This window comes from Oenanthe melanoleuca, chromosome 10, assembly GCF_029582105.1.
Source record: "Oenanthe melanoleuca isolate GR-GAL-2019-014 chromosome 10, OMel1.0, whole genome shotgun sequence".
Classification (NCBI taxonomy): domain Eukaryota; kingdom Metazoa; phylum Chordata; class Aves; order Passeriformes; family Muscicapidae; genus Oenanthe; species Oenanthe melanoleuca.
In genome coordinates, this window is record NC_079344.1 from 2,934,746 (window position 1) to 2,959,609 (window position 24,864).

At 39.0% G+C, this 24,864-nt stretch overlaps 1 protein-coding gene across 4 annotated transcripts in view; it reads left to right on the top strand.

Annotated features, from left to right (window-relative positions):
• The window catches only part of OTUD7A (OTU deubiquitinase 7A), a 77,420-nt gene that overhangs the window by 21,990 nt on the left and 30,566 nt on the right, over positions 1-24,864 (top strand). For 2 of the 4 annotated variants that reach the window (XM_056499541.1, XM_056499543.1), the window contains exons 2-5: positions 3,983-4,058; positions 7,478-7,595; positions 8,131-8,236; positions 20,685-20,817. The gene's annotated coding sequence lies outside the window, so the exon portion shown is untranslated. Of the gene's footprint in view, positions 1-3,982; positions 4,059-7,477; positions 7,596-8,130; positions 8,237-20,684; positions 20,818-21,098; positions 21,955-24,864 lie in introns of those variants that run through there. The other 2 variants (XM_056499542.1, XM_056499544.1) reach the window with 1 other exon arrangement.

Below are 24,864 nucleotides of genomic sequence, written 5' to 3' on the forward strand. Positions count from 1 at the left end.
AGGAATGGTGATTGTGTCACTCATTTCAGTAAGTAGCTTTTATAATAGTTGACTAGATGACATCCAGCTGGACTGGCAGAGACACATTTTCATCCTTTGATGCTGTTTCTAACACAATCCATAGCTGAAATGGAAAATTTTGCTTCTTCATCTTCCTTTACACACACACAGGAACTTAAATAGAGAAGAATGGAAGTCCTGCATTATTTTAATGCATTGAAAAATGCAAATATATTTTCTTTTTCTGTTGTTGTTGAACTTCCTGCTTATTGTGCCAATATATATGAGAATTTGAAGGGGTTCTGCTAAGAATGCTTATTGAAGCAGGGTTCCCATCTTGCTGCAGTGGGGGACTTGGGTTCAGTTAGAGCTCCTAGAATGGCCAATATTGAAACAACTGCCTTTACAACTTGTTTCAGGAACGTGGGTAAATAAGGCTCCTACTGAGGCATTTGCAAAGTGAGAGCTTAAATGTGTTTTGATGTAGGTTAATGATACACAAACACATAGATATTGTAGTGAGCTCATCTTGCTGTTTAGTAAACATGTGATTGTGTTGAAGAACTCTTTACCATCTCTGTTAAATGGTATCTATCAGTGTAAAATTGGTTGTCCTGTACGTCATATCTGAATTTCATACTTTACCAGCATGGTTTGAGAAATGTTTAGAATGTGGTTTTCACAGAGAAGATGTGTTCTGGGGAATGCCCTTAATAAAAGGGAGCCATTAAGGGTGTTGTGAAAATAATATTGATTTAGCACATGAGAAATAATAGTAACTATTCTATTTAGCATAATAAAAATGTAGAGGAGGAGGAGGAGGGTAATTTTTGGAATAAATTTTTCTTCACATTGTGAAGAAGTGAGTGCATCCTGGGTCATTTTGCAATGAAACTCTATAACCATGTAAGCATAAAATATCAGCTTGGAGCAGTTAATTAAAATGTTGGGCATTTCTCCTTTAAAATTCTGTCTTGCCTGCTTTTGAAAAAGTAGAGTTAGGCAGTTTAAAATTTTGGTTTTTATGCTATAAAAATAGTTGAGGACTTTCTGTTAATATCATACTAAAATAATCAGATAATTCTGTTGTTTACAAGAGAAAATAATTTTTATGTACTTCATTCTCACAGGAAAAACCCACATCCACCTACAAAATTTACAGTTTTCCAAAGGATCTAGAAAAATTATATTTAAAAAAATAAAGAAAAAAGGAGGATGGGTGAGAAGCAGGCATTCAAATTTCCATGGAAGCTCTGTGTTTATGTAAAGTACAGCAGCTGCACTGCAAATTCCCCTCTCTGGATGACCTCAGTTCTGAACAAGACAGACTGTTCTGGGTGCAGGTGTGATTACTGAATTATTTGTTCTGTTTTAGTGTCAGTCAGTTACAGAGAAGTATTATGGGTAAAATTTGTATCCACTGAATAAAGTGAATTGGTGGATTTGGTATTCCACAGTTCACTATGTGCCTTCCTGCTATTGCAGGAATAGTTTATTTTATTCTCTTGAATTGCATTAGTTAAATAGGACAGACAAGAGGAAGTGACTCCAGCAACAACCTCTGAATACATCAGGCAGGCAGAAAGGCAGGATTGCACTGAAGATGGTGCTGGACATAAAAGACATTTCTGACAGCTGAATTAGGATTTTTTGGAAGTGGTTTGTATATGTTGTTGGAATTGAAAATTAGGATTTTTTTGAAGAGGTTTGTATATGTTGTTGGAATTGAGAATCTGAGTTTCTTCTCCATGCTTCTTGAGAAATAGAGCTGTGAGAAATGCTCACTCCTAACACATGCATCCAGTCAGCCTTGGTTTGAATGTGATTATTCTTGTGAGCCTGCCAGCAGTTTTCCAAGCTACCTTAGATCACATTGGTCTTTGACAGGTGTCTGTACTTATTTATGTTCTGTGTGCCTTTTATCTCTTACCAGTTGATGCAGTTTTATAGGAAAATCCTTTTCTTTCATTAGTGTTTTGTTTAGACTGCCAGAGAACAGGACTAATGTGCTGAAACTTGGCTTCTTTTCTCACACCTGACTCTGACCAGACAGGTGCAGTCAGACTGGGGAGCCTGAACACCTGATGTGCAGCCTGACAGCTTTTCAGGGTCTTGGAAGAACCAGCACAGATCTAGAACTCACAAAAAAGAGTCCTTGTAGAACGATGGATGTAGTTTTCTCCAAATAATTAGCAAATTCAGTCTCTGCTTTGGCAGCCATTTAAGAGAACTGTTCACCATAAGACGTGTGACCTCAGCTGCCAAGGCAAACTTGCACTTCTAAGGGGTTCTCCTTTTTATTGCTGAAAGGGCAGTAAAAGAACATGGCATTTCAGGTGAGTGCTAGTCATGTAAGGGTTAAGGAGTGGTGGCAATGGTGGCTTTATGCACCCACTATTCTGATCCTTCTCTCTTCAAACATAGTCCTGACAGGTCTGGCTTCATGTGAGTCACAGAGCATTAGTACAGAAATGTGTGAGAGAATTTGGAAACATTTTTTTAAAAGGAAAGAGGATTAAGATTCCTATCCAAAAAAAAAAAAAAGGTACTCATAAGCACTTTTGTGTTATGTTTAATGAGCTTGCCATTGTGCTGTGTGCTTTAAGTAAAAAATAGATGGAAAATGGAAGGACATTTATTGAGACTGATTTTAGATCTTGTTTCTGATCTAGTGCAGTTTCTTTAAATGATCTAATTGAATATATATAGGGAAACAGATCAGATATCTCTGAGGATTAACAAGGGTTTTAGGTGAGTAGTGAATGATAAACAGGTCAAAGGAATGTGTAATCCAGTGCACTCATACTATAACATGATTCTCCTGAGCATGAGAATTGCCTATTTTTCTTGTAAACCATCTGAAGCAGATAGGTCTTCCTCATGAAATTGGTAATGCATTCATGGTGGGACTTGGAAACACATCAGCATTTCTAATGGTGGGAAGTAGTGGAAGAGGGATTTGGCAGGGTCGAGGACAGCTCAAACACCACCCACTGCTCTTGGTGTTGGGAGTAGTGAGACACTGTGGTAAACAGCTGGGATTTCTGACTCATTCATTCTCCATTCCCTCCTCATCACTCTGTCTACCAGCGTGGGTGGCCAGGTACATTTCTAGGCAAGAAAGTCATTAAAATTGATGTCACATCTGACAGTCACATTATGGGGGAGAGGGGACATGGCTGCATCTTTTTCCTGCCTGTTTTGGAGCCTTTTTGCACTCACCAGCATGTTGTGTGTGACCATCAGTAAAAAGGGCAGGGGAGCAACACAGAGAGAGCCAATTATTGTCCATAGCTTATGTCTTTAGTCTCACTGTCTGTGGCATGCCAGGCACTAGGCTGCACATCCCTGTTAAGGTGCAGGAAGGGTTTTTTCAGAAACACAACTGTGAGTATCTTTGTATTGTATTCATTTGCCCACCTGCATTCTGGGGGGTGGATAATGGTTTTAGGTCAATAGCAGTTGATCTGATCAAGGGTATAAAGATTAGGAGTGATGCAATTGGGGCATGTTAACTTCAGCAGGTAGTATGGCTTGTGCTTGAATCAGTTCTGTCTCCTGCTGAGAAAAACTGGTGCAATAATAAAGTATCAAGGCTGGGTGTCTTGGAGCTTGATGAAGGTCACAAGTCAGAGTTCACAGTGTGCTCGCTGTCCTGCACTGACAGCTTGTGTCTGTTAACAGCAGGGCTGGACATTCTGCTTCAGAAAAGGCAGCATAAGGCTACAGCAACATGGAATAGTATTTTGTGCACGTGTTCTTTTGTTAGATGGTGTAAGGTAGAGCAGAGAGTCGTCCTGCTTCTATTAATAATAAAATCTGACACAGCTGAGCCCAGGAAGGCCAGCTGGAATTGAAGCCCTCCAGTAAGTGAGGTAGCACCATGCAGCATTCAAACAAGTCATATATAACTTGAGATAAATAAAAATTGTTCCTTTATGCTCTTTGAACTTGTTTGCATGTTTCTCATTTGTTCTTTCAGGTAAGACAGTGAAGTCTTTAACTGCTCCAGAAGAAGTGAGTCTTGAAAGAAAATGTCTCTGGCCAAAAAGTACCAGGTAACTCTGGTAGTGGGGAAGCTTCTTAATTTTAAAAATATTTATCTGAACCAGTCTTGATGAACTGAACACCTGAATTTGATGTTACAGGTTCAGAAGAAGGAAATCTTGAGCTCTCAGTCACTGAAACCAGAAAAGTGCCTGCATTTTGTTTTTATGTAAAGTGCTACTGCTTTAGATATGCAAATGGTGCACTGTGCTCTGTAACCTCAGTCTTCTAGAGAGCAAGAGGAAGGGCAGAGAAAAATGTGTGTGGTGCAGAAATTCAAATTATATTGAGACAGGGTTCCTACTCTCTTTCACAATGCAGTCCTAAATTCCAGTAAAGCACAAAGAGATCAACTCAGCTTGGAATCTGAGGGCAAGGATTGCCCTGTGATGTAAAGGGCATTTGATAATTCCTGATAATGATAATGCCATGAGAATAAAAGGTAACTGACATGACTGAATGTTAAAGTAGCTGGAGCAAGCAGTAATAGATCTGAGTGGGTTGTAGCCAAGTGACAGCTCATCATATAATCATCATGTTTTCCACTTAGAGCAGCTCTGAAAAACAAGAAAGATGGTTTAATTCTTTTTGGTTTTCCTCTAAAAAGAGATTTTGAGTAATTGTTTTTTGGAAAACCTTAATTGACATCTGGGCTATAGGTACCTATTTTGAGTGATAGAAGAGTTATTGTCTGTGGTTCAAAATATATTCTCTCTCACACACACCCCCCTCATTAAATCATAGGGAGAATTTCCCTTAGTCACTTTTCTTTTTCCTTAATTGCCTTCTCTTGCACAGAGGTCAGGCTGGCCCTGCTGGCATTTCATGGTGTAGAAGCAATCACTGAGGAAAGCACAGATTTGTGCATGTTTTGGTGTCTTTGATGCACCATTCTTCCTCCTGCCCATGTCTCACCCCTGAGGGGCTGCCAGAAGAATCCCAGATGGACTCCTGAGTGGGTTTTTGGGGGCAGCCCCTGCCCTTCCCATGGCTCAGCTGTACCATGTTGGGGAGCAAAGCCACTGTCTCCCCTTCTTCTCCCTCAATCCTCAGTTCCAAGAAGCTGATTGAGGAGAAACAATGGTTCTGTGATTATACAGAGCAGTAGCAGGTTCCCAGTTTTTACAGGAAGCTCTAAGTCAGTCCTTTTTTTAGTATGATCAGGAGAATGGCAACTGGGAAATGGCAATACTAGGTGAAATAGGATTTAAAGGAAAATGAGATGAAGCTAAAATCAATAGGAGATTGCACTTTATGCTGTGAGTCTTTAGGAATCCATATGTACTGTGTGGTCTAGTTTTGGGTTGGGATCTTGTCAGATTTGGTAGCCAGATGTGTGCTTTGCAGTTAATAAAATATGATTATTTTAAAAGTGAAATGGTATTTATTATTTGTAAAGGTGAGACTGTCCCTATGAAGTTGATGAAGTGTTGTAAAAATAAGGGTGAAGCTATGGCTGTGTTTTCCTGTGAAGTCAGGAAACTGTGGTTGAAGCAGAGAGTAAGAGAGTAACTTCCATTGTTTGCTTTTGTATTCTTTCAGAAGGGGTAGCTCTGTTAGCAGCAGTGCACTCCACTGAATTGCTAAAGTTTGTGCAGCTCTCCAGCAATAGGTTTTCCTACTGCAGCCCACCACTGAAGTGTCTATATGCCTATAAATTGCTTTGCTAATGGCTTTAAATGACTGTTGGGAGGGTTGCATGTGTACAAGATTCAGAAATAGCTTTTTCTCAGAAATTCAGGGCAGATAAGTTAACTAGAAATCATCAGAAATTAGGAATATACATGTCAAAAGTCATTCATCTTCTGCCACCTAGGAATGAATGAATGAAGGACAAACATTCTCGTTTAATTGAGAATTCTGAGCTTTCAGTGGCTAGGGGGGGAAAAAGCTACTATTTAATAGTGTTTGTAAAAGATGAATATGTTCAATAAAGTGTGGGTGTTCACAGTATTGGGGAGGCAAAAACAAGCTTTATGGTCATGTTTACAGACCACTCAGACAATCACCAGAGCAGCTGTCAGCAGGTAGCCCAAGCCAGTGGTGCAGAGAAGGAAGAGGAATCCACCTGTTCAGGCCTTCTGGGTTTCAGCATCATCTTTGAGTCAGTGCAGATGACTTTTGCTGGGAAATTGCTATAAGGCAGATAGGTGGAGATTGAGGATAATACTCATGGTTGGTTCAATTCAGATTGCACCTATTTTATTTCAAAAGATGAATGTAGATGATTGATAAACTTGAGAGCTGAGATTTGATATCTTTCTAACACGGGCCTGGAAAAGTGCCTTTGCTTTTTGTGGTAAAGAACTATTTGCAGTGTACAAGGTCTTGATTAAAAAGAGAGTCTTGTAAAAAGGTGTCTCTAGCTTTTGACCAGTCAGACATTTGCTGTGTTTTCTGTGACTTCATGCTGTTGCCACAGATGCTGGCACATAACCAGGCTGAGGCTGCCTCAAAGTGACATGTGCTCTGGGAACTAAAGGCACTGTGCAGAAAGCTGCTCAATATCTTGCTGATACTGCTTCTCTCACCAAAACCTTCATGAGTCATCAGAGATTGTCACATTTTGGTTGTGCCATAAACAAGACCCATTTTTTGAAAGTATCAATAGGAACTTACTGTATATGTTTCATGCTCTTTCCAGAAAAAATTTCTTGTTATTGTTTCAGTTTGACTCCAGTGCCATTTGTTTTTCTTCCATTATGGATGAATCATCAAATAGCTGAATGTAGAATTCAGTATTCATACTGAGGTCAAATTCATTGCTTGTATTGGCAGTTACAATTTCATTTAAATCTGTAGTTCACACTTGTAAGGGGCTGTGGCTTTTGTTCTAGCCTCTCCATTGAAAGACACATTTTGTATCTCCATGCCCATTGTTTGGGCTGTCATATGAATTAAACCCAATTAGGATGACACCAATATTCTTTCTCTCACTTTAAAGTGAGGTGAGGTGGAGTTTGGGTAATGCAGAGGATTCTTTAAGATCAGTCTGCAGTGTTTGTTGGTTTTGGGGTTATTGTTCTTTTCAAACCATACTACTTTTTTGAACAAATGAGTAGTTTTCAATCTGCAGGTGAATTTTTCAGAAGTAGAAAGGGACTAAATATATTGGATCTACTGGGATATTTTACTCAGTTCTGCCACTGACAGAACTTGTCAAACTGGTAGAAAACCAGCCCTCTGAACTGGATTTTGAGGTGTGTTTCCTCTGTTTATCTAATCCAAATGGGAAGGGGGCTGGATTCCTAAGAAGCTGCCATCTAATGTGGATAGCACTGAATTATTTTTTCCATAATAGTGCTACAGGAAAGTATTCCAGGGTCAGAGTGTGTAGTGTGTATGACAAATGGATGCAGAACAGTACATTAGTGTCACTTTTGGAATAAAGCCCCAAAACTTTTTTCTGCTCCTCTCTCCATTCTCACAGGCACATGATACTGCAGAGACTCAAAATCAGAAGTAAATCAGCTGGACAGTTGCCTCCTGCCTTCCTAAATAGGCAAACATATTAGAAACAGAAAAAGGGGCCTACCTACCTCATTCCTGTAAGTACCTATAAACACCCCCTCCACCCCTCAAATCAGCATCAGCCAGGTAGTTTGGAATGCTGAGCATAAGGATGTGGTGAAGAAAACAAAAACTCTAATTTATTTTCTTGCTGACAACAATTAAGTGTAGCCAACCAAAGAAACCAACTAAAATTATTAACAGGCTACTAGCATGCCTATTGCCTGTGGCTACACAGAGCTGTTGGATGATGCATTGTTACTCATTAAATGAACCTAAAGCTTGGATGCTGCATAAGTTCCTAAAACCATCCATATCATTAAACTGATGCTGCAGTTGATGTGTCACTGCAGAAGCTGTTTGGGGCTTATTTCTTTGCTTTTGTATTTCTGAGCAGTTCATTCTGTAATAACATGGTGCAACCCATTGTGAGGGTTGAACAGAAGATCCCCAGAGTGACTCCCTTGGCCAGGGCAGTGAACAGAACAGTCTTTTCTGAACAGTTGCTGTGTAGATGATATTTACCTGCTCTGAGCTGCCTTTTCCTTGCTGACTTCTCTGTCCTTTCTCCAGGGAGAAGGTGGGTTTGCTGGTGTGGATGCCTGCCTCATTTGCTTCACCAAAATGAGTTAGGGCATGCAGGAGAGAAGGGAGACTTCTGCAAGCAGAACCTATCATGGTGAGTCAGGTTTTGTTCCTGCTTTTGCTGTAGAGGTTCTCAGTGTCACCACATTGCTTAAACCACACTGTTCACACAGAACTCTCTTTTCCCTGGAAGTCTGTTATTTCCTTGGCAGCAGTGCTGCATTGAGAGGTTCCTCCCTTCTGTTTTTGCCTTCCCTGCTACATGAGGTCCACAAAAGTGCTTGGAGGGACCTTCAGCAAATTAAAGCAGCAAATTGAATGGAGCTGAAAATAATTACTCCCTACCATGTGCACTTGAGAAGTAAGAGAAACTGTGGTCTGTAGGTTTGATTTGGAACCACAGCACCTGTCTTGAACATGATCCTAAAATTAAGTACATGTGAACTGTATTTTTAATTTTGAGTTGCTAAATACCCTCTAAAATACCTCCTAGAGATTAATTCTCCACCACTAGATTAAGTTTTCCAGCATTGTTCGTTGTGATTGTGAAGGAGTCCCAGCAGAACTCCTGACAGTCCATCCACTGCAGCATGGACATTGTCTCTGCCCTGGTATCTTCATTTAATGAATTTGTTTCTAATTTTGAAGCTTAACCTTGGGTTTGATATTCACTGCAAAGAACTTTCAACAGCAATAGGGAGAAATGACACATAGTTTGCTACAGAAGCATTGCCCTTCTCCCTCCTCCTCATGATGATAATTCTATCTCATGTCTTGCCTTCTTTATTGCCTTCATTTCTCCTGGTTTTCCCAGCCTCCCACTTCTGTGTTATCTCAGTTTTCACATAATCTCAGTACCTTGTACAGATGCATCAGGTCAAGCTTCTGGGCAGAGGGTTCCCACATACTGCACTCAGATAGGCCTAAGCACTTGTGCATCTACAAAAAAGACAGTTTTGAATTAATTCAGGATTATTTTAAACAAAAACAAACAAAATAACTTCTGAAAAATATTTACTTTCAAGCAAACCTTCATACCAAATACATGTAAACAGACTGGACTGTGTGTGGATAAGCAAAAAAGCAAAGTTAGAATTCACAAATCTTTCCTTCCTACTTTCAAGCATGAATTTCTCCAGTTCCTGTGTTGTTTTGGAGGTGATTGTTTTGTTTTGGTTTGGTCTCTGACTGCCAGAAGTCTCTGCTTGAGTACAGATTCCATGTCTGTCTCTGAACACAGATTCTTTGTCTCTTCCTTTCAGAAATGGGACTTGATGTTCCAAATTGTGTTAAGGCTCTTGAACTATTGCTGAGCTCATCCCTTCTCTCTACAGCTGATATACATTTTTTTTCCAAGCTCCACCCTCCTGCATACTGGATTTTATTTAAGCTTTTGAGGATTAAGTATGGTATTAGTAAAACCTTTGGGATTCTTGCTGAGAATTTTTTAAGTACCATTTTGATCATGGAGAAGCAGCTGTATCCATGTGTTGAATATAGAATTTTTCCTTTGGAACCATTGTTACTTCAGAAGTCCTTGTGAGTTTGGACACTGCACTCAGCATCTGTGAGTCTCTGTCTTCCTTCTTGGGTGTCAGACTGCTTTGATTTGTCCTTGCCAGATTACCAGCACTGAGCAGATTGCACTGCTCTGTTCTGCTGGGACAAAGTCAATCCATGTTAATGGCTTCTTTAATCTTTAAAAGTGATTATTTTATTTGGGGCAGTGGCTCCAGCCAATTCCATTCCCTTGCTAGGGATAGTAGTCAAATAGAGATAAGCAGTGCCTGCATAAGACAAGTCAGACTCTAGACTTGCCTAATCTTGCCTTTTGTGCCTAATTTAACTGACAAAACATTCTAAACTTGTTTCTCAGAAGTCATAACATTGCATGGCTTATGTGGTTTACCTTCTCCAACCTTGATTTCAGGTAATACTGTTAGCCCTGTACATACTATTAACTCTTATGTATCTAATCTAAACCAAATTTATCCAGTGTATCTTGTTTGTGCATTTGAACTGTCTAACTCTACTGTATATTTCTGTTCAATTTTGGTTTTTAAGGTCCAGAAGAGGGAAAAATTAGAGTAGACCTGAAGAAAGAGGAGGAAATTCAATTATCTATTATTCCACCTTGCATAATTTTTTTAATGGTGTAAATCTCTTCTAAGCTATTAATTGTTTTTGTAAAAATAGATCCTTCTTGGATATTCCTTTTACCAACCTCAAAGAACTTATTTCTCTGTGTGTCCCCTGATGCCCTGGTTTAGATGGCTAAATCTTCAACTCACTGGTGCTGTTGTGTTGCTGCCTTGAGCTGTGGGAGCCCTTCAGGTCCTACTCAGCTCAGTGTCTACTTGAGCAAGGTGGGGTTCTGGCTTGTAAATAAGACCTTCCTATCAGAGCTTCCTGGGTGCTCCTCCTTTGCAAAGGAATTTCCAGGTTCTAGTTTGTTTTGCACATCTGCATCAGGCAGCTGCTTTTTCCAGCAGGGCTGGTGACTGCATCACCCAAAGCAAAACAAACTGCTGTCTGAGTTGTTAGGAAATTGCCTTCTTTGGGATGTAGGCCATGTCCCAGAACTTCCCTGTAGTGAGGAGGTGGTTATCACTTTTAATTTTCTGATACAGTTACTATAACTTGTAGTCAGAGTGATAAGACACAAATGTTATTCCATTTTATTTAAGTGCCATCTTGGTTGTTGCTGTGATAGTATTTTTATAGAAGTTGGCTTATTATAGAGTAGTGGCATTTGGTTTTGCAAGTAACTGGGACACATTACCTGCCACTGCAGGCAGCTTACTCTTGAATTCATCATCTGGTGGTCACTGTTCATTTTAGGCTGATTTAAGATGATGTACCATGTGATTATAGTCTGAATTTCAATATTGAATTTTTCCTAGGAGTCCTCATTAAGATACAATTAATAAAGACTAACTGCTCCATTAGGATACTTGGGCAGCTCTGCCTGACGTGGGTGGAAGTAGAACTGTGTTGCAATTACAGGCAACGGTCTGTCATTTTGAGATTTAATTTCTAGTTGGATTGGTTATTTAATAACTGTCTATTATCAGACAATTATATTACATAATGGCAACAATATTGTTATGGCATGAGGAACATACTCCGAGTGCAACCATGGAGATGTAGAAAACATAAACATTCCAGTTAGTGCTCTTTACCTCTGCTACATGCCTTTACAGCTTTCATCACTTATTTTGTCAGTGTGACCTAAACGAATTCACTCCATTCTCATGAAAGCAAAATGCTTTTGCTATATATTAGAAGTAGAGTAAAATATTTCTAAGTGATATTCCACAGTGAGAAATGAGATTAATCCTCTCTTGCACAAACTGTTCAAATCTGTTTTCTACCACTGAATCCATGTCTCCAAAGTGCAAACTTCACAGAGCTTTTCAGGCTGGTGTATTTCTTCTCTTAGCCAGTACTGTCCAAGGTAGTTTCTCATGGAATTTCAGAAAATTTTTGTTTGTCTTGAAGACTTCTTTTTCACAGCAAAACTATTTTTCTGAGATAGGTAGTTCTAGACCTGGGTGAAAAAACTGAAATGTATCCTTTAAAAGAATGTTCTCACTGGACAATCTAACCATCAGGATATAATTTAATTTAAAAATATGAAATGGTTCAATTCAGAGAAAGATCCTGTCATTCTGCAGAAATATATCTTAAGAATCTTAATCCATGAAAATTACCAATATAGAGCAGTAGAAGGATACAGTTTAAGTATTTGATGCAATATATTTTGATAGTATTTATACACTTCTTTTACAGTTATTTAGCATGAAGTCCATGAGAATTTGTATTTCATTGGTTTGCTGTTAATAATATGATGTGCATATCAGCATGGTGTCTGCAGATAAAAATAGACAGTGGCTGCATGATGAAAGTATGATCTTTGTCTCTCTTGAGGTATTACTATTTCAGATAGTATGGTTAGAAACTCTTTAATTTCTAATGTATTAAACCTTTAAAATCAGGATGGTTCAAAATAAGTATGTCCATCTGTTCTAGATGTTGCATGGGTTCTATAGTAGAGTTTTAGCATTGCACAACTAAATTATGGTCCAGCCCAAGTTCATTGAGTCATATTTATGAGTAAATCATGTGGCTTTGAATGATCTCTCCTGCAAAGCCAGAAAGGATTTCAGTAAATTAAACAAAAGCTATCCATACCTGATCTCTTGGTGTTTTTAATGTATATATAAAGGCAGAAAGTGAATGTCTGGAGAAGCTGGCACTGTTTGTATTGCTAAAAGAAGAAAGAGCCAGTTCATAGACAGGGAATACCTTGTTTCCAAGTAAATAATCTCCTCTCATATTTCTTTTGAGCTACCTTTGTATATTTAAAGCATGAAAAACTGACATAATTTCACATGGATGTTTAAAATCTTTGGAAACCTTACCCAGAGAGAACAAAGTTTTGAGAAACTAAAATAAGTTACAGTATAAGTTAGACCAGCAAGATTCTAAAAGCATCTCTTCATGGAGCAGTTAATTCTTTACAGAGGACTAGAGGAGCCTTAACACTCTCATGAACTGAAACGACATTTGGCAAATAGTAAAATTTCAAGACTGAAAAGGGTCAAATGAACACTGTGGTGAAGTTCCAGATGCTTATTTCCTGGCCACATTTTGCTAAATTTGGAACTGAGTCTACATCCTTTGCAAAATGTGTACTGCATGTAATTATATTCCAAATATTGTTTCACTGGAGGCTATGGGATTTGACTGTTTAATTTGTGTTATTTATTGTTGCTGTGTTACAAAAATGAATTGTGTGCTGTTGGTATAATAAACTACCAAATGTCCTATTTGTCTAATTAAACAGGCAGGGATTAAAAGGATGTCTTATTAAAATGTCTTGGTTGAAAAGTTATGTGAGTAACTGGATAAATGTTTATGTTGTTATATTTCGCATTAGAGATAGAGGAGATACATACTTCTTTAAGTAGAAAAAAAGTCTCTTTGTTATCTACATCTTTAAATTTATCTGGATTTTTAAGAGTATTGTGTCTGGTTCTAATTGGTTGGTAACTAGCTGTTATCTGTTTGACTGGCTATTTTGCTAGAGGTTTGTTAGTGTCTCTTTTTAGATATGTTTGCATTTTTCTCTCAATGATTTAGGATAGTTGTTACAGGTGCTGTTAACTGCTACAGTTTTAGAATTCTTTCTCATGAGAATAAGTAGACTCCTACCATTATGGGATTCCATTTTTATGAAAGTTGGTAGGTTCTCACAGGAACTGAAATCATAAGCCTGATTTATAAGGTTTTTATTTATACGTAACATTTTTATGGTGAGGTATTTCATTTTGTGAGGGAATTTCCCTTTATGGAGAAATTAAGAGAGATTTACACTCTTTTCAGCCATTGTTGTTAACAGAGATTTTACTGCATACAAGACATAATTTCAATATTTTTTCATCTACTGGATTGCTCAATACTATGGCAATTAGATACAGTTATGATTCTTGTGACAATTAAAGCATTACTGAGAGCAGGTGCCCCCAAGAGGAAGCCAATTGTCTCCTGTGTGAAAGTTCAGCTGGAGGAAAAAAATCCCTTAAATTAGCACAGTACTTCTTTTTTACACTGTTTGACAGAACTGCATACATGTGTCTTGGCTAACTCTGGTAGGTGCTGGTGGCTGCACAAGTTTAGGGTATTAAAGGACAGAAATCCAAAGAAAATTATACTTTCTTGTCTCTGCTGCTTGCAGAGCAATTTCCTGCAAAGCTGATAGGATTTCCCAAATAAGTTTTCTACACATGGAACTAGTTTATTCATTCTGTGAATTCACAGATATTAAGTGTACCTTGAAGCATGCTGATCCTTGTGTATTGTTATTAATCTAAAGTAGATAGATGGGTCCAGATAAAACAGATGAGATTGGCACCTTCAGCATTGAGATCTGTCTTCTACTTCTGAAAAATGCTGGAACTATTTATAAATTTGGAAGATCACAGGACTGTATGTGGCTTATCATGCTTATGCTTCTTAGTTCAGCTTTTGATGTACTATTGTAATTAACTTTATTCCTAGCTTTCACAATCACAAGGCTGTTTTTCTATTTTTAAGGCCTTCTGCAAGAATACTGGATATTTTATCTTCACTGAAGTGCTGTGGCACATTGCAAATGATGTATAAAGCTTAAGTGTTTCTCTTTATTTCTTTTCAGAGTACATAGTATATACATTGTGCTGTTTGACATCATAGCCAGCTTGGTAATGCCCAGGAGAAAGCTTCCAAGGCCTAAGAAGGGAGAGCAAAAATACTACAAAGCTAAACTCCAAATTTCATCTTTACACCTTTACTACAATGAGCAAGGAGCTGAAAAAGTTTTCAGTGTTTTTTTCAGGCTGTTTAAAATACAGATGCAGGAGAAGGGTAAAGAGTGACATTCTATTAAGTGTCTGACTTTCCAGAGGTACAGGATTATGGGAACGTTCACTGCTTATCTCTAAGTAGCAACTGCAATTATAATATAAATTCTCTGAATGTCTTTCTGTTTGAGAGCTTAAATTCTATCATTTGAATTACAGAGAAGGTACAGAGCCAGATTTTCAACCTCCTGCTGGAGATCTGTGTATAACTTTGGGCCATTTGGCTGTGGCTTTACTTCAGGAGACTGACAGCATAATTTAATCAAGCAGATGTGGATTTATATATGTGGAGTAGATATTCAGTCACATAAGCTGTGTAAAAACTGACAGGTCAGATTCAGGACTGTTTGAAATTGCTCAAGAAGTTCTTTACAACTAAATCTCTTTTGGATGAAATCTATTTATGGAAATGGGGGTCTTTTTCTTTCTTTTGTTTAGTCTCCAATCTACAGAGATCATCATCAAAGAAAACATTATTGTTATACATAAGAAAACAGTAGTTGCAGTGTAGTTTCTGGGCTGCATATATCACAATGCACATAAACAGATCCATTTCTGTATTGATTAAAACACAAATACTAGTGGCATGAGTTTTGTTCTGATCCAAGTTTAAATATTTGATTGTTTGATGGTGATAGTGGCTTTTTTTTTTTTTTTTTTTTATAACACTGTTTTTTCAAGCACTAGCTTTAAAGTAGAATTAATATCAACTGGGTAAAGTTCAGCTTTTGCCTTTTTACATTTTCAAGTATCATGAACTCCCCACAGACAGTTTGCTTTTCAGTGTGTACTGACTGCAGCTCCAGAAATGAGCTGATTCTGTCTGTCATGAAATGGAGAACACTGCTGGTTAATTGACTGGTTCAGCAAACAGAAAAGCAAGAGGCTTTCCCCCAACATTTGTACGTAAGAGAAAAGCTGACTTGAGTGAGTGAATATTGCACATCTGCTGGTTTTGGCTGGGCTAGAGTTAAATTTTTTCACACAGTCTGGTATGGGGCTGTGTTTTGGATTCAGGCTGAACATGGGGGTGATGATGTAGAGATGTTTTTGTCATTGCTGAGTGGTGCTCACACAGAACCAAAGCCTTTCCTGCTTTTCCTGCTTCCAGGCTGGGGTGGGATCTGGGGGTGCACGGGAAGTTGTGAGTGACTGACTTAAAACATAAAACCATCATTTTTTCAAATGGGTTTCTGCAAAGCTAAGCAGGGGAAGTGAGAGTTCTGCTTCTTACACTGTGGTTGGTCACTCCTTAAGCCACCAATTTGAAAAGTTCATATTGCTGGGTTTTTTGCAAGTGATGGAAGAACATGGTTGCAAGCAAACTCCTTTTCATTGTTTTTGTTTTCTTGGTTGGGTTTTTTCTTTTGGGGGGCTTGAGGGGTTTGGGGTTTATTGTGGGGTTTTGTTTTGTTTGTTTGTTTTTGGTGGGGTTTATTGGGTTTTTTAAAATTCCTTTTGTTTATAGTCTTGTCTGTCTGTTGGGCATCTGCCTTCCCTAACACTAGTGATCTGTTGTGGCACCAGCTCCCTGCATCACATCATAATTTTCTCTCTTTCCCTACCTCCCACAAAGCCATTTGTGCTTCATATAAAACCTAAATGAACTTAAAGATCTTCATTGAAATCATTCCTGCTCCACATCCACAACTCTTTATTCTGAGCCAAAAGTAACACAATTCTCTCTCTCCTCCTTGCATTTCTGGCTAATAAGCAGCCCTGCTAGTCAGGCAGAGCCATTTTCTGCATGAGTTTTTGAATAATTTCTAATAAATTGACAGTAGGCATTGTCCAAAGTGCTGAAACATTTGTTTCTAAAAATAATCAGCAACAACTCCCAATCAGCTCTGCTATGCATCTGGCTTCTGATCAGCAGCTAAGCAGAGGAGTTTGATCAATGTTTTTAAAATAAAGAAAAAAAATTAAATGTTTGAAAGAGAATAGTTTTTTGGATACATTAAAAAAAAACAAATCCTTTAAGCTATCTGTCTACTTTCCAGGGCTTTTATGACAAAAGTCAGGGGAAAATACAGGTATTTCTGAAATCCTTTCATAATCCAATTTAAAATGTTTAAAAATATATATAAATATTTTTCTCTGCAACTGATTAAATTGGAAGATATTTATATGCTGAAGCTTGCAGTAAGCTCTACAAATATGTCCTAATTCCTTAGAGTGAGGTTGTCATCACATTTTTCAGCTAAGACTCAAGGAGACTGCAAATTCTTTTGTATTTTCCTCTCTCTTTTTCCTGTCTGGGAGTTCATGATGAGCTGTTTGTTTCAGAAGAGATTGCTCTTCATTTAGTTTACGGGTGCTCTTTTCATATGTGAATTTGGTACATAAGTTAAAAAACAGACACAGTTGGTTTGGTTTTTTTTTTTAGCTGTTGCCTGTAGACATTAATATTCAGTGGAGTGAAGGGTTTTATTCCCCTACCCCCAGGCTCTATTTTGCAATCAATAGCCTTTTCCATATGTTTTTTCCTGGCATTATGAATTTCCTAGTTTGTACAGTGCTATTTAATTCCATGTCCTGCTTTTCTATAGAATGCAATAATAGGTGATGACGACAGTGGCAATTAGAACTAACACGCTACTTCTTAGAGATGCTGAATATCAATTAATCCTGATGAACTTGGTCAGAAATTAGGCTATTTTAACATTAAACTTAGAATATCTGCCAGTTGCTGTTGCATTTTTTGTGTGTACAATTCTGCTGCATGCTTCCTTATCACACTTCCCTTGATTCATCAGCTTTTAGTTCTCCTTGTTTAGCCTGAATATTTCCTATTAATTATTATTTTTCATATTGCCTGAATTACAGGAAAAATCATAACTGTAGAGGTAGTTACAGCTTATTTATGGCTAGAGAAAACTAAGCCTGTGTTACTAAATGAAAGAGGAATTTTTCTTACTGTTTAGGGCATTCATTTAAAAAAATTCGATGAACAGCCATTCTTAATACTAGATAATTTCACATTCATTTCACTAAATGGCTTTCCTACTGCAGGACTTTTCAATTACTAAGTTAACACACAGTTGCTGTACTTATGTATCTTCAAAATGCTGTGAAATGAATCATTCTAGATGCCATGTCTCAAATCTGTATTTCCTCATTTATCTCTTGCTGTTTTAGAATCTTGGAGATGATATTAAATGATAGGGGTTTTTTAGGACAAAAAGGAATTAAATCTCCTATTCTTCTCAGTTTCATTTTCAAAACTAAATACGTGATGAGGAACATCATGTTTCACAGAAATAAGAGTGGGAGTCTCAGGGTTGGGGGGAAATTACCCAGTTCTGTTTTGCTGCACTGTGTGTGTGTGTTCTTCCCTGCTGGAGCTCATTTAGCTCAGCACACACTGAGCTGATATTCTGGCTTCTGCTGAATTCCAGCACATTACACAAATGCCTGCTCATAGCTTGCTATTCTTTCTACCTTACGTGCACCTAAGGACTTACAAGGACTTGCTTTCTTATAAATAATCTGAATTTCAGAAGTTCAATCCTGCTGCTATTTTTAGGGTTCTTGTAAGAGAGAGAACTTTCTCATCAGTCTGTCACTGAAGCTGTGGGATGAACCAATTGAGTGGATCAGTATTTTGAAGAGTAATGTGGAAAAATCACCATTGTGTGTTTTGCCTTGATGTGAGGAGCAATGTAACGTGCAGAGTAACAGACAGTCAAGCCTTGTGTTTAAAATAGCAGCTGAATTGTCTCTGTCAAGGCATGGATGTGCTACAGACTCCATTTTTAAAGTCTGAACCCTTAATCACCAACTGTGCACTTGACATACAATTAAGCATTTGAGCTTTCCTCTAATCTCTGTGTACAAGAAGATAAAGGATGCTTGGAGACTTGTATCAGTAAGACTATTTATACAGAGCTCATACTGCTAACACTTTTGATGTCCTTTAAGCTTCTGCCTTCCTATCCCTGTCAGCTCACTCCACTGCACACATTTTCTGAGTCAAAGTGGCATAAGCTGGGAAGAGGAGAAATGTGTTGACATGCAAGAACACTGGTCACAGTAAGACTCTTTTCTAGCAGGAGAAGAAATCCTTTCCTTTATCAGTAACTTATGACAGACTCTACAGGCTTAGGACATAGATAAAGCAATAGGTGTTTCTCATGAAGTGATTATAAAGAGATTAAGTGATGAAAGTTCAGGAAAAAAAAAAAGAAACTGAGTTTGTGCCAGCATTTCAGACTGTACTCAAGAACTTGCCTTTGAAAGTTAGATCATTAAGGTGCTGCCTTACTCTGGGGAATGACAACGTCACAGGGATCTGCAAAAACACAAAACATTAGCTACTCGTGGATCTTCTGTAGCCAAGCTGTAGACAGATGCTGCATGTCAAATTTTGCATTCTTCCCCCCACAGTTTGCAACACAGACATCTGCAGGACACAGATAGACACAGTTCCATAGCTAGAATAGAATTATCATTTCCTTGGTACCAATAATGGCCATCTTTATAATGAAAACCTCTTCCTGCTGGTGATATTATTATTTCTTGAATATTATTGCTTCCCTATTATTAGAGATATCTTTTCCCTCACATGTTGCTTGAGCTAAATTAAATAATTGCAAAGAACCAATGATCAGTGGGCAAGGCCTTGTACTGAATGTAGAACTTGCACAGGAGAAGCCAAGTCTTGATAGAATCTAAGCACAAAGCTGTTACAGAAGGTGATTTATGCCTGGACTTACAGCAACTTCAGTGTGCATGTAACAGAAATAATGGAAGCAAGCACACACTTGAGATGTGCTCACACTTGGGGAGATGCTGATCCACCATCAACAGAATATTGGCAGAGGTTTTCAGCACTGTGCAGCTGTTCCTAAGCTGCTGAGAAAATTGTAGGAAGTATTTGAGTCCTGTGTCAGAAGTGGGAAATGGAACCCCTTTTGAGTTCAGAACAAGCAGTGCATGAGTCTGGGGAGAGAATCGAGGTATTTCTAGAAACTGAGTGAAGGAAGCCTCTTCAGCTCTTTGTGAGTAATGGAAAAATGAGAGTTACTCTGGATATTCATTCTTAACAAAGAACATCTTTGATCTCTGGCCTCAGCTGATTTTGCCTGACTCTTACCTTCAAAAGACCTGTTGGAGATTGAGTTCTTTGGTTTGCAATATGTATGTAGCATCTTCAGTCTGCATTTCATTTTCTTTGTTAACTTCACACAGAAGCTGTTGCAGAGACCATGCAAAGGTAAAAAGATAAATCCAAAAATTGTGCTTAGAATGATGAAATAATTGCAACTGAAATTCCATCCTGAACCTTTTCATATCTCATGATAATTTATTTTGAGCTGTTATATCTTTGTGTAGTTTGTCACAGACCAAGTTGGGATCATATAGGGAGCATTCTTCAGTTTCTTGGGGAATACAGCAGAGTAAGCAGTATTTAGGGTTCATCTTAAACTGCTGAAGCTCCAATGCATGTGTGAGAAAGGCTGAAAAGGGCTGAGCTATGTGTGTGTCCTTGTTCCCTGACCATTACAGCATTTACAACTGCAAACTAAATGGAATAATTTTTATTTTAGTTTAAATGGTAAATTGTGATATAATAAAAAAAATTTACTGGAAGCTCGTAAGTTGAGTCTTCCTTCAATAGAAGTAGACTGAGTGTTGGAAGTGTTTATTACTCTGTGCAGCAGGTGTGTTGAATAAAACAATAAAAACGTTTCAATCATTGTTTGTTAATATGCATTGAAAAAAAAACAAACATGAAATGGTGTTTCTTCTTTCTTCATGTGCACTTCTCTTTGTCTTCATCAAAAAAGAGTGGCTATCCTGATTGAGTCTTCTCCTGGATATCTCTTCATTAGTTTATTGCTTCAACTTTCAAAGCTGTATTTGATGAATCTTAGGATTAAAAAAAAATCCAAGTGCAGGTTGCCATTTTCATGTAGGAGAGCCATAAGGATATTTTTGTACATTCATAATTCTTTTTTATATTAATTGTCTGCGTTGTGCCCAAGTAATATTCTTAATGCAAATTAATGTATGTGGTAATTTATCTGTATTAAGAGTAGTATCTATTAGGCTTCTAAGGTAAAGTCTATTTTGGCAGTTATTATTATTCAAATAGCAGAAGTGTAATGATTAATATACTACTTCTTTTTCTTTCAGATTTCTCAGGGGACAAAACTTTGCTTATTCATACCTTCTACTGTGGCAAAAATGGATTATTTTCCTCACCAAAAACCAGCAGCATAACACCCATCCAACACCTGCCTCAAGGAATTCTTATTTAAAGTCTATTGTAAGTCAAATTAACCACTTGCTTAAAGGCAGCTTTAATCAGCTGCGTGTCTATTTACGGCTCGGCACCCAGCAGACTTCCCAGGAGCGCTAATCTGAGCTGCAGCTGTTGGGTCTTGAGAGCAGAGGAGGCGGGGAGCGGCTGCAGGGCTTGGGCTGGGCTTGTGCTGAGCCGGCGTTAGGCTTGGGCTGGGCTTGGGCTGAGCCTGCCCGTACCTTCACCTCAGGGCCGGGCTGTGGGGCTGGACTGGGCTTGGGTTGAGCCGGCGTTAGGCTTGAGCTGAATTTGCGTTGGGCTTGGGCTGAGTCTGCCCGCACCTCCCGCTCAGGACCGGGCTGCGGGGCTGGGCTGGGCTTGTGCTGAGCCTGCGTTAAGCTTCAGCTGATCCTGCGCTGGGTTTGGGCTGAGCCTGCCTGCGCCTCCCCTTAAAACCGGGCTGCAGAGCTGGGCTGAGCTTAGGCCGAGCTCGCCCGCGCCCCGGTGTCAGCCGGGGTCCCCTCAGTACCGGGCTGCAGAGCTGGGCTGAGCTTAGGCCGAGCCCGCCCGCGCCCCGGTGCCAGCCGGGGTCCCCTCAGTACCGGGCTGCAGAGCTGGGCTGGGTTTGGGCCGAATCCGCCCGTGACCCGGTGTCAGCCGGGGTCCCCTCAGGAGCCGGCTGTGGGGCTGAGCTTAGGCCGAGCCCGCCCGCGCCCCGGTGTCCCCTCAGTACCGAGCTGCAGAGCTGGGCTGAGCTTAGGCCAGCCGAGCCCGCCCGCGCCCCGGTGTCCCCTCAGTACCGGGCTGCAGAGCTGAGCTGGGCTGAGCTTAGGCCGAGCCCGCCCGCGCCCCGGTGTCCCCTCAGTACCGGGCTGCAGAGTTGAGCTGGGCTGAGCTTAGGCCGAGCCCGCCCGCGCCCCGGTGTCCCCTCAGTACCGAGCTGCAGAGCTGGGCTGAGCTTAGGCCAGCCGAGCCCGCCCGCGCCCCGGTGCCAGCCGGGGTCCCCACAGGAGCCGGCTCCGCGCAGTGCGGCCAGGCCCCGGCGGCAGCAGCTGATCGGGAAGCTGATCCGCAGTGCGAATGAAGGCTCGGCCCGCTGTTGCTATGACGATTGATTTCAGACGTCGCAGTGGAGGAACTGGAGGGCCAAGAGCTCAAAGTGTAGGGAACTGCAGGGGGTTCGGCTGGTGGTGGTGGCTGTGGGGCCGAAGGCTTCTCGTGGTGCCCGCAGGCCCAAGTGGGCTTGGAAAAAAATACCGAAACTCCGTGTTAGAGATATCCAAAAATGCCTGCTCAGAATGCATGCTTTTCATGCACCGAAGTTAATTTTATGCAGGCAGAGTGCATGATAGATGTGTTTTGGGAGAGAAAGCTGTGTTAAGATTGGAGGTTTGGCCAGCATACCTTCTGTATTAGAAAGATGGCATTTGGAGGAAGATATTCAGTATTTCAGTGTAAGATCTTCTTGCTGTGTTGGGACAAATTCATAAATGAGGAAAATGAGGAGAAAATAATTCCAAATGAGGAAGCAATCTAGTTTGTTCATATTGCTTCTTTGGAGATATACTCTAGTGAAGGAGATGCAGGTTATTTAATGAAACTGCATTTAAGAAGAGGCCTCAGATTAATATCTGAAAGCCTAATTATCATCTTTCCAGTGCAGTATAATACTGCCTACTTCTTTATCCCTCTCATAGATAAAAGAATAATTAATACTTGAATTGATTATAAAATCAAGGAATTTGTTTCAGTGGCATTACATTTATCCTTTGCACAGCTGCTTTCTGTTAGAATACAATAACCACACCATGAGGGCCCTTGTGAATAAAATAAGAGAAACATTGTAATTGACTTACACTCATTCTCCATATCTTGTTTTATCTTATTATCTATATCATGTTTTCTTGTTTGAAAAAATATACTCGAGCAATGGTGGTGTTTTATCCTGAAAAAATACTGATGCAGGGATGTAGGAGATCCTTACCTGAAAAGTCTCTTGCTTAATTTATTCCAGTTCAGGACTCCTGTTTCTATGGACTTCTTGTTTATCTGTGACATTTTTTCCTTCTGAGAATATAATCACTCTCAAGTAAGAAAAATGGTGTTGTGAAAACCCTCTGAAGCTCCATGAAAATACAGTTGTAAAAACCTCATCTAAAGATAATTTAGTTGTGGCCTTCATTATAGCTCTAGCTTGAAATAATTTTAATATATAAGCAAATATTAGACAAATAACATTCCTGAAAATTGGAATGCAGCTGCATTTTTAAAATGCTTCCTAGTTGGTCCCTGAACCTTGATGGTATTTATCCTAGAACTCGACTTGAAGTACTTGAACAGTTCTCTTGGACAGCTCTTCTTTGTTCTCACAGAGCTGAGGATTCTTCAGCATAATTTCTTTCTCTATTTTTTCCACTTCTATGTCTAATGTATCTGTTCAGGACTTGTCTACACAAGATACCAGGCAAAATTGATGCAAATCAACTAAATGTAGGAATTTAAAGAGGGCAGCTTAAGTCCCACCAGGTCCCTGTGTGCACTCTCCTATTCATAATTAAAGTGGTCTCCAGTGAGTTCAGTTGAACTCACTTAATGCAAGATAAGACAAACCAAATTAAGGCCAGTATTTTATTTGCAAAAGAAAGTGTTTGCAAAGGAATTTCATGGATATAGACAAATCCAATTAAATTAATTGAGTTAATTTTCCTGAGTTCTGTTGTGTAGATAAAACCTTAGTAATAATGTCTGATTTGAGCTTTTACTTTTTGTCTTTTTTGTTTTTCTTTTGTTCCAAAACTCTGGTATTTTAGACTTGAGAAGGTAGATAGCCCTCACCAAATGCTGTCTTGTAATTTTACTGTGTTTTGAGAGTCCACATTTTAACATATAAATGCCCACTTTGCCATCAGGTGTAGTTCACAGTAACCTTTTGTTTAGGTAATTACCATCGATTTGGCTTCTTTAACTAGTGCCTTTTAATCCAGTTAGCAGAAAAAATACCATCTCCACTTTCTTAAGTGGCCTGCATTAACTACCACTTCCCTTAAAGCTGCTCTTCTCCTAAACAAATCTTCTCTACTGAATTTGATTCTTTAATTATAGATTTTTGAATAGTAGTTTAACCTAATAAAGAGTGGTTTAATTTAATAATATTAAGATTGTAGAATTATGGCTTTTCCCATCAATTGTGGCTTATCAGAAAGAATTACTTTCAGAGTCTCAAACTTTAAAAACAGCCTGGGGGAACTGGTTTAATTCAATTGCTGGCTGTCTCTCCACTGGTTTCCCAGAGCACCAAGACTGTGCATCTTTTGAAAATTAGGAAAGTGAAAGGTCTTAGTTGCAGCTTAGTCGTTCTGTCTTCCTGAGGATTTGTCCAGTGTGTGCTGTTTTCTCCTTGTTTCTCACTTTGGTTTTGTCAGCTGTGTCTGTTCTGGATGTTTTAGGAAAAAAAACAAACAACCTTCATATTATTTAACTGGGTGAAGCTATTTGATTTTTGAAGAAGTTAAATTTAGATTCAGGTGAAAACTGTTTACTTCCAAGTATGGCTCAGCTTTGAAAGAGAGATACATTTTTTCTTTTCTTCTTCAAGTAACTGAGATTGTACTAAATTGATGTCAAATCCTATTTGCCCATTTTAACATTCCAAATTAATCAGTATCTCTTCTTTACATACTTTTAAAATTATTTTTCACATAATATAAAATAAATTATCCAATTTCACTGCCTCTTGTATTTGCACTGTAGAAATAAGAGTCTTTTTTTTTTTTTTTTTTTAGGGAAAAAGTTTGGCCAAAAAGTGAGTGAAGACCAAGGTCTTCTGTGTTTTGATGGCCAAGACCAAATCTGTCTGGGGAGAAGTGGGTCTGAGAGCCACCTGCCTTCTGAGTCACCTTCTGAGTCGCCTTCTTTAGAATTTATAATTTATTTTGGTTTTGCTTGCTTTTTACACTTCCATCTCAGTGGGTTTTCACAGCTGAAAGTAGTTTTCTGGCAAAGATAACATTTTAAGACTTTTCTGTTGGGTTTTGTTCTTGTTTTGTTTGAATTTTTTAAAATCTAAATTCT